Source organism: Meriones unguiculatus, chromosome 3 (assembly GCF_030254825.1).
Source record: "Meriones unguiculatus strain TT.TT164.6M chromosome 3, Bangor_MerUng_6.1, whole genome shotgun sequence".
Classification (NCBI taxonomy): Eukaryota; Metazoa; Chordata; class Mammalia; order Rodentia; family Muridae; genus Meriones; species Meriones unguiculatus.
The window spans coordinates 147,197,251-147,205,732 of record NC_083351.1 but is presented as its reverse complement, the minus strand read 5'-3'; positions in this window follow the sequence as shown (position 1 = coordinate 147,205,732).

The following is an 8,482-nucleotide window of genomic DNA, read 5'->3' as shown; positions in this document are numbered from 1 at the left end:
AAATGCATGCTTTGTTGGGCATGCAGGACCGAGTTAACTGTCACCAGGAAAGTTTTCATCAAATTGTGCTGTGCTTCAATATGCCTAAAATGAACTACTCGGGGCCAGACTCCTGAAGTTTGAACCAACACTGACTGCTTAGTTGTGTTGAATCAGACTTCTCTCTTCCCTCCCACGGATGTTACTCTGTTGGCTGTGGTGGTTCCAGACACACACACACACACACACACACACATACTACAAACAAGTGCTCTACCAATAAAACTATGCCCAGTTCCTATACTGGCTTCTTGAATACAGTTTACCTTCTGGCTCTGACAAAAGTGGTTAAGGACACTCAGCTTTTAGAATTTGGAACAGTCACTTCCTCCATGCCAGAAAGACCTCTCAGGAGCCAGAGCATTGTTACATTGCTAAGCACAGTCATTCAATGTTACAAATCTGTCTCTGGCTTTTTGGGAAAGATGTGAGTATCACCACCACCTAGAAACTTTTTTTTTTTTACATTTTTTTAAACGTCTTTATAGGTCTCAGTCAAAATGGGTTTATTGTTTGGGCTGTCTATGTTTCGTTAAGTGGATGACTTATTCCTTGAAGTGCTGAACTATGGTGCTCTGTCTTGGTATAAGAACTGGTCCACAGGGGGAAGGCCGCCCAGTGGGTCCTGATCGTTCTGCTGTAGGTCCTCAGTAATCAGTAGAAAGCAGGCATCTGGAGCAGAGGTCTGTCTTTGTGTCTGGAGCAGGGTCCCTCTTTTACATTTAACAATTGCCAGTACTCTCCATTGAGTTAAAACTGCAGATACATTTGCAAGAATGCGAACAACCAGTGAAACAAAGTGTCCCTAGCCAGCCTCATCCAGAGACTTTCCCTATGAGAGAAAGCGTGAGAGGTAACCCGTTATTGATCGCTCAGTTCATGGCGTCCTTATCAAGCTCCTAGCCTACATAACAGCATGCTTTGGCCTTGCCCACCCTAAAGGTGCTAAAAACATAGCCTACAGTTTGATAGTGCTCTAACATAAAAGCCTGCTTTATCTCATAGGCTTTGCTGAACTCTGTGACAGACTGAGAAACAAGATATTATATTGGTTACCCTTACATTCTTACCCTTATCATAGAAAATAGTTCAAGGCACCATAGCTTAGAGACCACGTGCATATGAAAGATAATTAATGGAAATTGAAATTCGATGTTAATTTACTTTATCCCTGGAATGTACCTAAGGAAGAAACAAATTTGCTGTCTAAATTGACAAGCCTGCCTCACACATTTGAACCCTGTCTAGATAATATAATGAAATGTTCTTAGCAGAGAAAGACACAGAGGGAAGATCCTTGCTTGGAGAGAAACATGAAAATGATTTAATGGGACATATCCTTGGAGGACTCGAGGGATGTCTTCAGAATGCATCTCTGATCTTTGGGGACCAAGCTCAGAGGCACCCACGTTGGTCCAGCATTTGCATAGCATCGTAGGCTCTAAGAAACTAGGTTGTGTCAAAGCCCTGGCAACAAGATTGTTTACCTTTGGGTCAGAAAGACTGAGAAAGCATGAATCCACACGTGGTGTGTGCCAAAGCAGACTTTAAGGGGGTTTGTGCTGGAAAACCTAATGTTCTTATGAGATTTTCCAAAAAGAGGTAATTGGCAGGGCCTACAATTCGTGTGTGTGTGTGTGTGTGTGTGTGTGTGTGTGTGTGTGTGTGCTGAACACATAGGTGACAGGATCCAGCATGTTTTCCTTACTGAGGAGAAGATCATTGTGAAAATGTCAAAGGCACAAGCACAGAATCAGAACACGAATAAATACGAAGCTTTTTAAGGAAACTAAGAATAAATACTTGCTGGGTGCGGTGGTGCTCTCCTTAATCCCAGCACTCAGGAGGCAGAGGCAGGCAAATGTCTGTGAGTTTGAGACCAGCCTGGTCTACAAAGCGAGTCCAGGACAGCCAAGGCCACACAGAGAAACCCAGTCTCAAAAAGCCTAGATAGATAGATAGATAGATAGATAGATAAAGAGACTTGTTCTAATCAGAGAAAGTATGTTTATTTTTCGGCTTATACATGAGGAGATGGCTAAAAAGAATATTCAAAAATTTTAAACAAATGTCTACATGGCACACACCTTTAATCCAAGCACTCGGGAGACAGAGTCAGGGTGATCTCTGAGTCTGAGGCCAGCCTGGTCTACATCGTGAGCTCCAGGACAGCCAAAGCTACATAACAGAGATACCTGTCTCAAATATATATATTGAGGCATGCCATGCCAGGAAGATCAAAAATGTTTTTGGCCGAATATCACACCCTTTGTTAACTAAGGCAAACATTTGTCTCTCAAATTTGCCCTGATTTGTGAGATCCTGGAGTTCAAAGCCAGAGCTGAAGCGTACATAAAATGTTATTTCCTAATAAAAACAGAAGGATAATTACCCTGTGTTTGTTTCCTTTGTCCAAATAATCATGACTTCCAACAGGATTTATTATATATGTCATACATACATTCATTATATATCAATTATATTTTTATGATATGGCATCTTGTATATAACGCTTCTTACACATTTTTAACATTCTCACTTAAACAAGGTTATTATTTCCATGCTGTCACAATAGATGCTATCCATTTTCTATCAACGTTAAAAAAGTAATAAAATATGATTTAATGAAATATAACACAAATATGTCACTCCCCTGATACTCATTTAGTGAAAACTACTAATCAGCAAAACCTCCTCCAACTTTCAACCAGAAAATGTCATTTTGTACAGTTAAAGCTTGCAGTGATTTCAAGGACTGAGCCGGAGGTTTTGAAGTCCAGGACCAGCTAGATTACGGGACTGAATGAAGAGAGGCAAGGGGCATATAACCACAAGCGTCTTCTTCGCTTGTCTCCCTACTCACACATACTTCAATCTTTAATTTCTCCCCCTCCCCCTCTTCCTTCTTTCTGAGACAGGTTTGTGGCTGGACGGAAAGCTACTGTATATCGAGGGTGACCTTGAAGTCTGAGTGGATCACACACTCAAAAACACTGAATGCGTGTACTCTGCGCGGTGGCACTCCCAAGGCGTGGGACTGGAATGACGAGATCAACCAACAAAGGCTCCAACTTCCTGGTGCTCTCACCGCCTGCTCTCAGGCTTCAGTTCCGCCGCGAGACTCCAGGACCACCACGTGAACTTCAGGGCATCAATGCCTGGCACCGCTTGCCACGGTCCAGCCCATAGCCCAGCAGCTCAGCTGTGCAGGGCCCTGCTTTGCCCCTCACCCACCCAGGCCAGAAATTTCTTCAGCACAGGACGTTTGGCTTTGGGTTTTCTCTGAATCCCCATGCAGAGTTCTTGCAGCTCAAGGTGCTTTGTAAATATGTGTCACTTCTCAGCTGGCGGTTCCCTAGAAGCTGCTCTTCTTTCCCGATAGCCTTTGCATCCTGAAAAGCATGGTTATTGTTGTCGTTGGTTTTGTTCTTGGTTTTTTTGAGACGGGGTTTCTCTGTGTAGCCTTGGCTGTCCTGGACTTGCTTTGTAGACCAGGCTGGCCTCGAACTCACAGAGATCCGCCTGCCTCTACCTCTGCCTCCCCTAGTGTTGTGATTAAAGGGATGCACCACTGACAGGATGACATAAATTCCATTTTGTCTCCATTTTAGGGACCAGGACTGACTTAAAAAAAAAAAGTTATCAGTCCCACGAATTAGGCATCACGTCACCAATTCCAGGAACAAAAGAATAAAATCCTCTACCCAAGGAACAGTTTGGAAATAACCACAAGAATGGGAAACTATCTTGCCTCAGGATGGGGCATCTGTGCTGAGCAGCCTTACCTCATCTTGTAGTTAAATGTTCATGGCACATGAACACAGCCCACTGACCTAATTGCATCCTAATTAGATGCAAGCCAATTAGGAATCAACCCTTGAAGCTTCCCTGGCACCCACCAATGAGGTTTTAGATTACCTAGCTCTTGCTAGAATTCCCCTAGCTACCTATAAAAAGGCCTGCGCACCTTTGTCTAGGGTTGCCATTTTGTAAAATGGTTTGACCCCTGCATGCAGGTCTTCTCAAAATAAAACACTCTTAGCAATTGCTTATGTGAGTGGTGGTCTCCGGGTGGTGATTTCGAACTTAACACCACCAGATCCAGCCTCAGTATTTTCAACCACTGGAGCTGGTTTCTAGGCCCACCATACCCTGGTCTGGGGAGACCATTCTGTCTGGTGTTCTCATACGTGAAGACTCCACAGTAGACTGGGTAGCTCAGAAGGCAAGGTTATTATTTTTCTTCAGGCATTGAAACCGTTAGCAAAGACCATATGCTTCGTATCTGGGTTCCCATGTAATAACTTTGGGTTCTTACTTATCTACCCTGGGCCCAGGTATTCTCATTTGAGAAATCAAATTAGGCTTATCTGTGAGCATTGTGTGCACGCAATTGGTCATTCTCAACTGTACACTTGGCCTCTTCACCTTCAGAGTGCCACTTTCTAGTTGCTGTTTTCTGACTATTTGCTTTGACAGGTGAGTGTTCCATCAGTCAGACACCCTGGAACTGCAGTTATTTATAGTTGTGAACCCCAGTCAGCTGCCATCTCTCCGGCCCCATTGTTCCATTTTGGCATCTGAATATGTGATGTTCCTGGGAAGTGCTCAATTTTTATTGGCAGGAATTTTTTATAGGGACTTAAGGTACTTCTCCAGCCCTTTTGAATAAAACAAACAAAAAACAAAACAACAACAAAAAACTTTTGGGTGTGGGCTTTGTCTGGAGTCCTTTCTGAAACATTCTAAATAAAAACCTCAAATAGTGATTTGGCTTACTAAGAGACATTCTCTCACCTCTACACATAAGTGGGAAAAGAAAAGGGATTAAGAACAGATGGCAAAAAAAAAAAAAAGTGAACAAAAAAAGTATGAACTATTAAGTTCAGTATGGTCAGCAACCCTAGCATTTCTGAGGTGGGGAGGATCAGGAGTTCAAGGTCATCCTCCACTAACTCTGAGTTTCAAGCCAATCCCAGCTACATGAGACATAAAAATAAAACAAAGGCTCATAAAAGTCATTCTAAAATGGGTTGGAGGAATTGCTCAGGGGTTAAGAATATTGGTTGTTTTTGCAGAGGACCTGGGTTCAATTCCCGGTTGCCACATGATGGCTTACAACCAAGACTCCAGTCCGAGGGGATCTGACTCACTTTCTGATCTCTGGATAGATATGCAGCCAAAACACTCATGCAAACAAAGTAAACAACTTCAAGTAATTTTTAAAGACAAGTCTCCCTTTATGAGGTTTGGAAAATCAAGAACATCACCGCAGTCCTCATGATCGGGAAGCTCAGACTTTATTAATTTAAGGGTTTCTCAGTACCTACATGTTGTAGGATGTTTGATCCCATTGCGAACCCCAAAATTGTGAACTGAAAAGCCCTGTTTCTTTGGTGTGGTTGAGCCCTATCATGCCCCTTTAATCCGAGAGCTTTCTGTACACAGGATTTAATTGTTAACCCTAGGTCAAGAGCTGGCCAAATAACCAGCTGACAAGGATTCAAGAGTTGGAGGGATATTTAAGACAGCTTGGAGAAGAAAGGATGAAAGCTCAACTCTGAAGCTTAGGCTTCAGCTCCTCAGTTCCGTGGCTTTTGGGCTTTGAGCTAGCAAGCTTTTGGTCTTGGGTATTTTTTTGCCATTTGCTCCTGGGCTGTCAGCTGAGCAAGTGAGCCTTTTGGGTTTTTTCCATCCAGACCTGAGCTGAGAAGGAAGGTCAGCCGGTTACTTTCTCTGCCTCGCTGAGCTAGCAGGCCTTCACCCCAGCATCTGGCTCCTGAGTCGTTATTGGTAAAACAGAATGGTTGGGATTTTCCTTCTTTTAAACAATATGTAAAGCAACACATGACTAACAGGGATCCATTGACTGTAGGAGGAAGTAGAGGAAATAAGATACAAATTAAGGGTGTAATATAAGCCATCTGTTAATGTCACTGGAGAACAGGACAGTGCTTGCTTTCAGCAGCCTGTTTGATTTCTTTCCCTCTCCCCGCATTGCTGCCCTTTGTCAGTCATTCAGCTTTCTCTTTCCTACTATGAACAGGGCATACCTTCTTGTCTGTCAAAGCAAGAGCCCTTCTGCGTGTCCATTTGTCTCCATGACCATAAGAGGATCGTGGTCAGTACTAGGTTCAGGGTTAGCCTGTGGACTGTTTCATTGGCTTCCTGGTCATACAAGGTCTAGTTCCCACTGCCAACCTCTTAGCTACCATCATTCACAACAGCTCTGCTTTTCTATCAAACCCTCACTGTAAAATTGCAGGAGGGTTCAGTTAACTTAGGATCAAGCAGCAGCTAGGTATCGCCAGACCACAAAACAAGGAGGGATGATACGATGGAAACAAGACCCTTAAAGCAGCGAAGTTCAACAATCCTTTGTCTGATGAACATGACAATCTTGCTTACATTCCCAGGCAGCAATAAGCCAGGAACTACCTGGCTTTTTGTTGCTCTCTCTGATGCCACAAGGAGGCATAACCAAATTTCCCGATCTCAAAATAGAATCTGGGAGGAACTAAAAATCTCGGAACAGTCCTTTCTGCTGGCTCAATGTTCTTGTGTTCAGAAATGATGGCCAGGTAAAGATGAAACCCAAAGTGGGACATGTTTTTTTTTTTTATTCAAAAAAGCTGGAGATGTAGTTTAGTGAAAAAGATTTGCCTAGAATATGCAAGGTTCTGGATTCACTCCTCAGCACCAGGAGAGTTAGGAAAAAAAAAAAAAAAGTCAATGTTTAAGGTCTTAGAAAGATGACAGTGCCTAAGACATTTCAAACAGGGACAGAGGCTGAGAAGTCAAGAGTTCTGCTCTTCCAGAGGACACAAATTTGGTTCCTGGTATCCACATGGGGGTTCACAACCATCCAGTCCCCTGGAGCCTTCTTCTGACCTCCATGGACACCAGGCATGAATGTTGTGCACATACAAGCAAGCAAAAAATTCACATTCATAAACCTAAAAAAAAAGAAAAAATTAAAGACATTTCAAACATATGCATGGCTCTCTCCAAGGTTTCTTGAACATGCCTTGCAGAACCAGCCCAAGGTGCCATGAGTCCAACTGACGAGGGAAGCTTGTGCAACGTGTCATACATTGATCCATGAGAAGTCCAGGTTTTAGAAGGGATTAAGTTGGTACCAGCAGGATGGCACTAGGCCTTTGGCCCCTCAACTCCCAGTGAGTGGGAGTAGGCTGAGAAAATTCCATAGAAGCAAACATGAGATGTGTACAAAAAGGGAAGATTTGAGGGGCTGGAACAAGAGCCTGCAACAATGATCATAGGGAGTATGCCTAGGTCAGAGAAAACCTTACAAACTGGCTGAACCTCAGAACTGCTATGGAAAGCCTGGTGTTTGGCTTTAGGTCTTCAGCAGCAATAACTAAAGAGACAGTATGCCTAATAGGTTGCCATTCTGAGGGTGAACAAAGCAGATAACTTGAGTCAAGTCTTCAAGCTGAGAGCAGCTTTTCCCAGAGTAATGCACCAGACCAGACTATATGAGCTCCTGCACTTATTTCAGTTGTTTAAATGGGGCACAACTAGAGGTCCCAGAAAAGAGTGTGGGCTTGATTTGGACAGGTGTGGATAGAGCCAAAAAGCAGCCTGAAGACACCACAGGCTCCGCGACTGTTTTAAAATGTGAGCAGGAAGCTGGAGGCTGTGGCTCCTGCTGGTAATCCTGCTGTCCAATAGGCAAGGCAGGACTGAAAATTTTCCAAGTCAGTCCAGAGCTGGGAGGGTAAGGAAAAAAAAAAAAAAAAAAAAAAAAGAAAAAGGCCAGAGTATACTCCCACCTTCTAATAGGCAAGCAGCCTTGGCTATGCCTTTTCCCGCTTACATACGAGCCCCAAATCCTCAAGATTGTCCAAGCCTGCCATACTGTGAGGAAGCCCACTCTAATCCACATAAACATAGCAACATCCTACAACTCAACCTGGAGAGACCTGTCATAGAAGACCACCAGGTTCAGCTCTGCTGAGCTACTGACTGTAACCCTAAAACACAGATAACTGGCTCAGCTGAATCCTTCATTCCAGACTCAGAGGAAAGTGAGATACTCCTTTCTGGGTTGTTTGTTTGCTTATTTGTTTGTTGAGACAGAATCCTATTATATAGCATAGGCTAATCTAGAAGTCACTATAGTTCCAGCCTGGCCTCTAACTTCAACCTTCCTGCCTCAGCCTCACAACACTGAAATTAACAGTAGTATTGAGCTCAGCCACGACTACACCACCAATTTGGGGGCTATTTTATAGTAACAATTAAAACATGTTTCTGGTCTAAGAACAAATTTTCAATTCACCTGAACCAGAAATAAACTTTAGGTCAGTAATGAAATTATAGCGAATTTTGGAAACTAGCTATACTAGTTTGGGTCTCAAATATTCTCTGAAGAAGTCAATGTGTTAAAGGCATGGTCCCCAGAGTGACACTAGTGGGG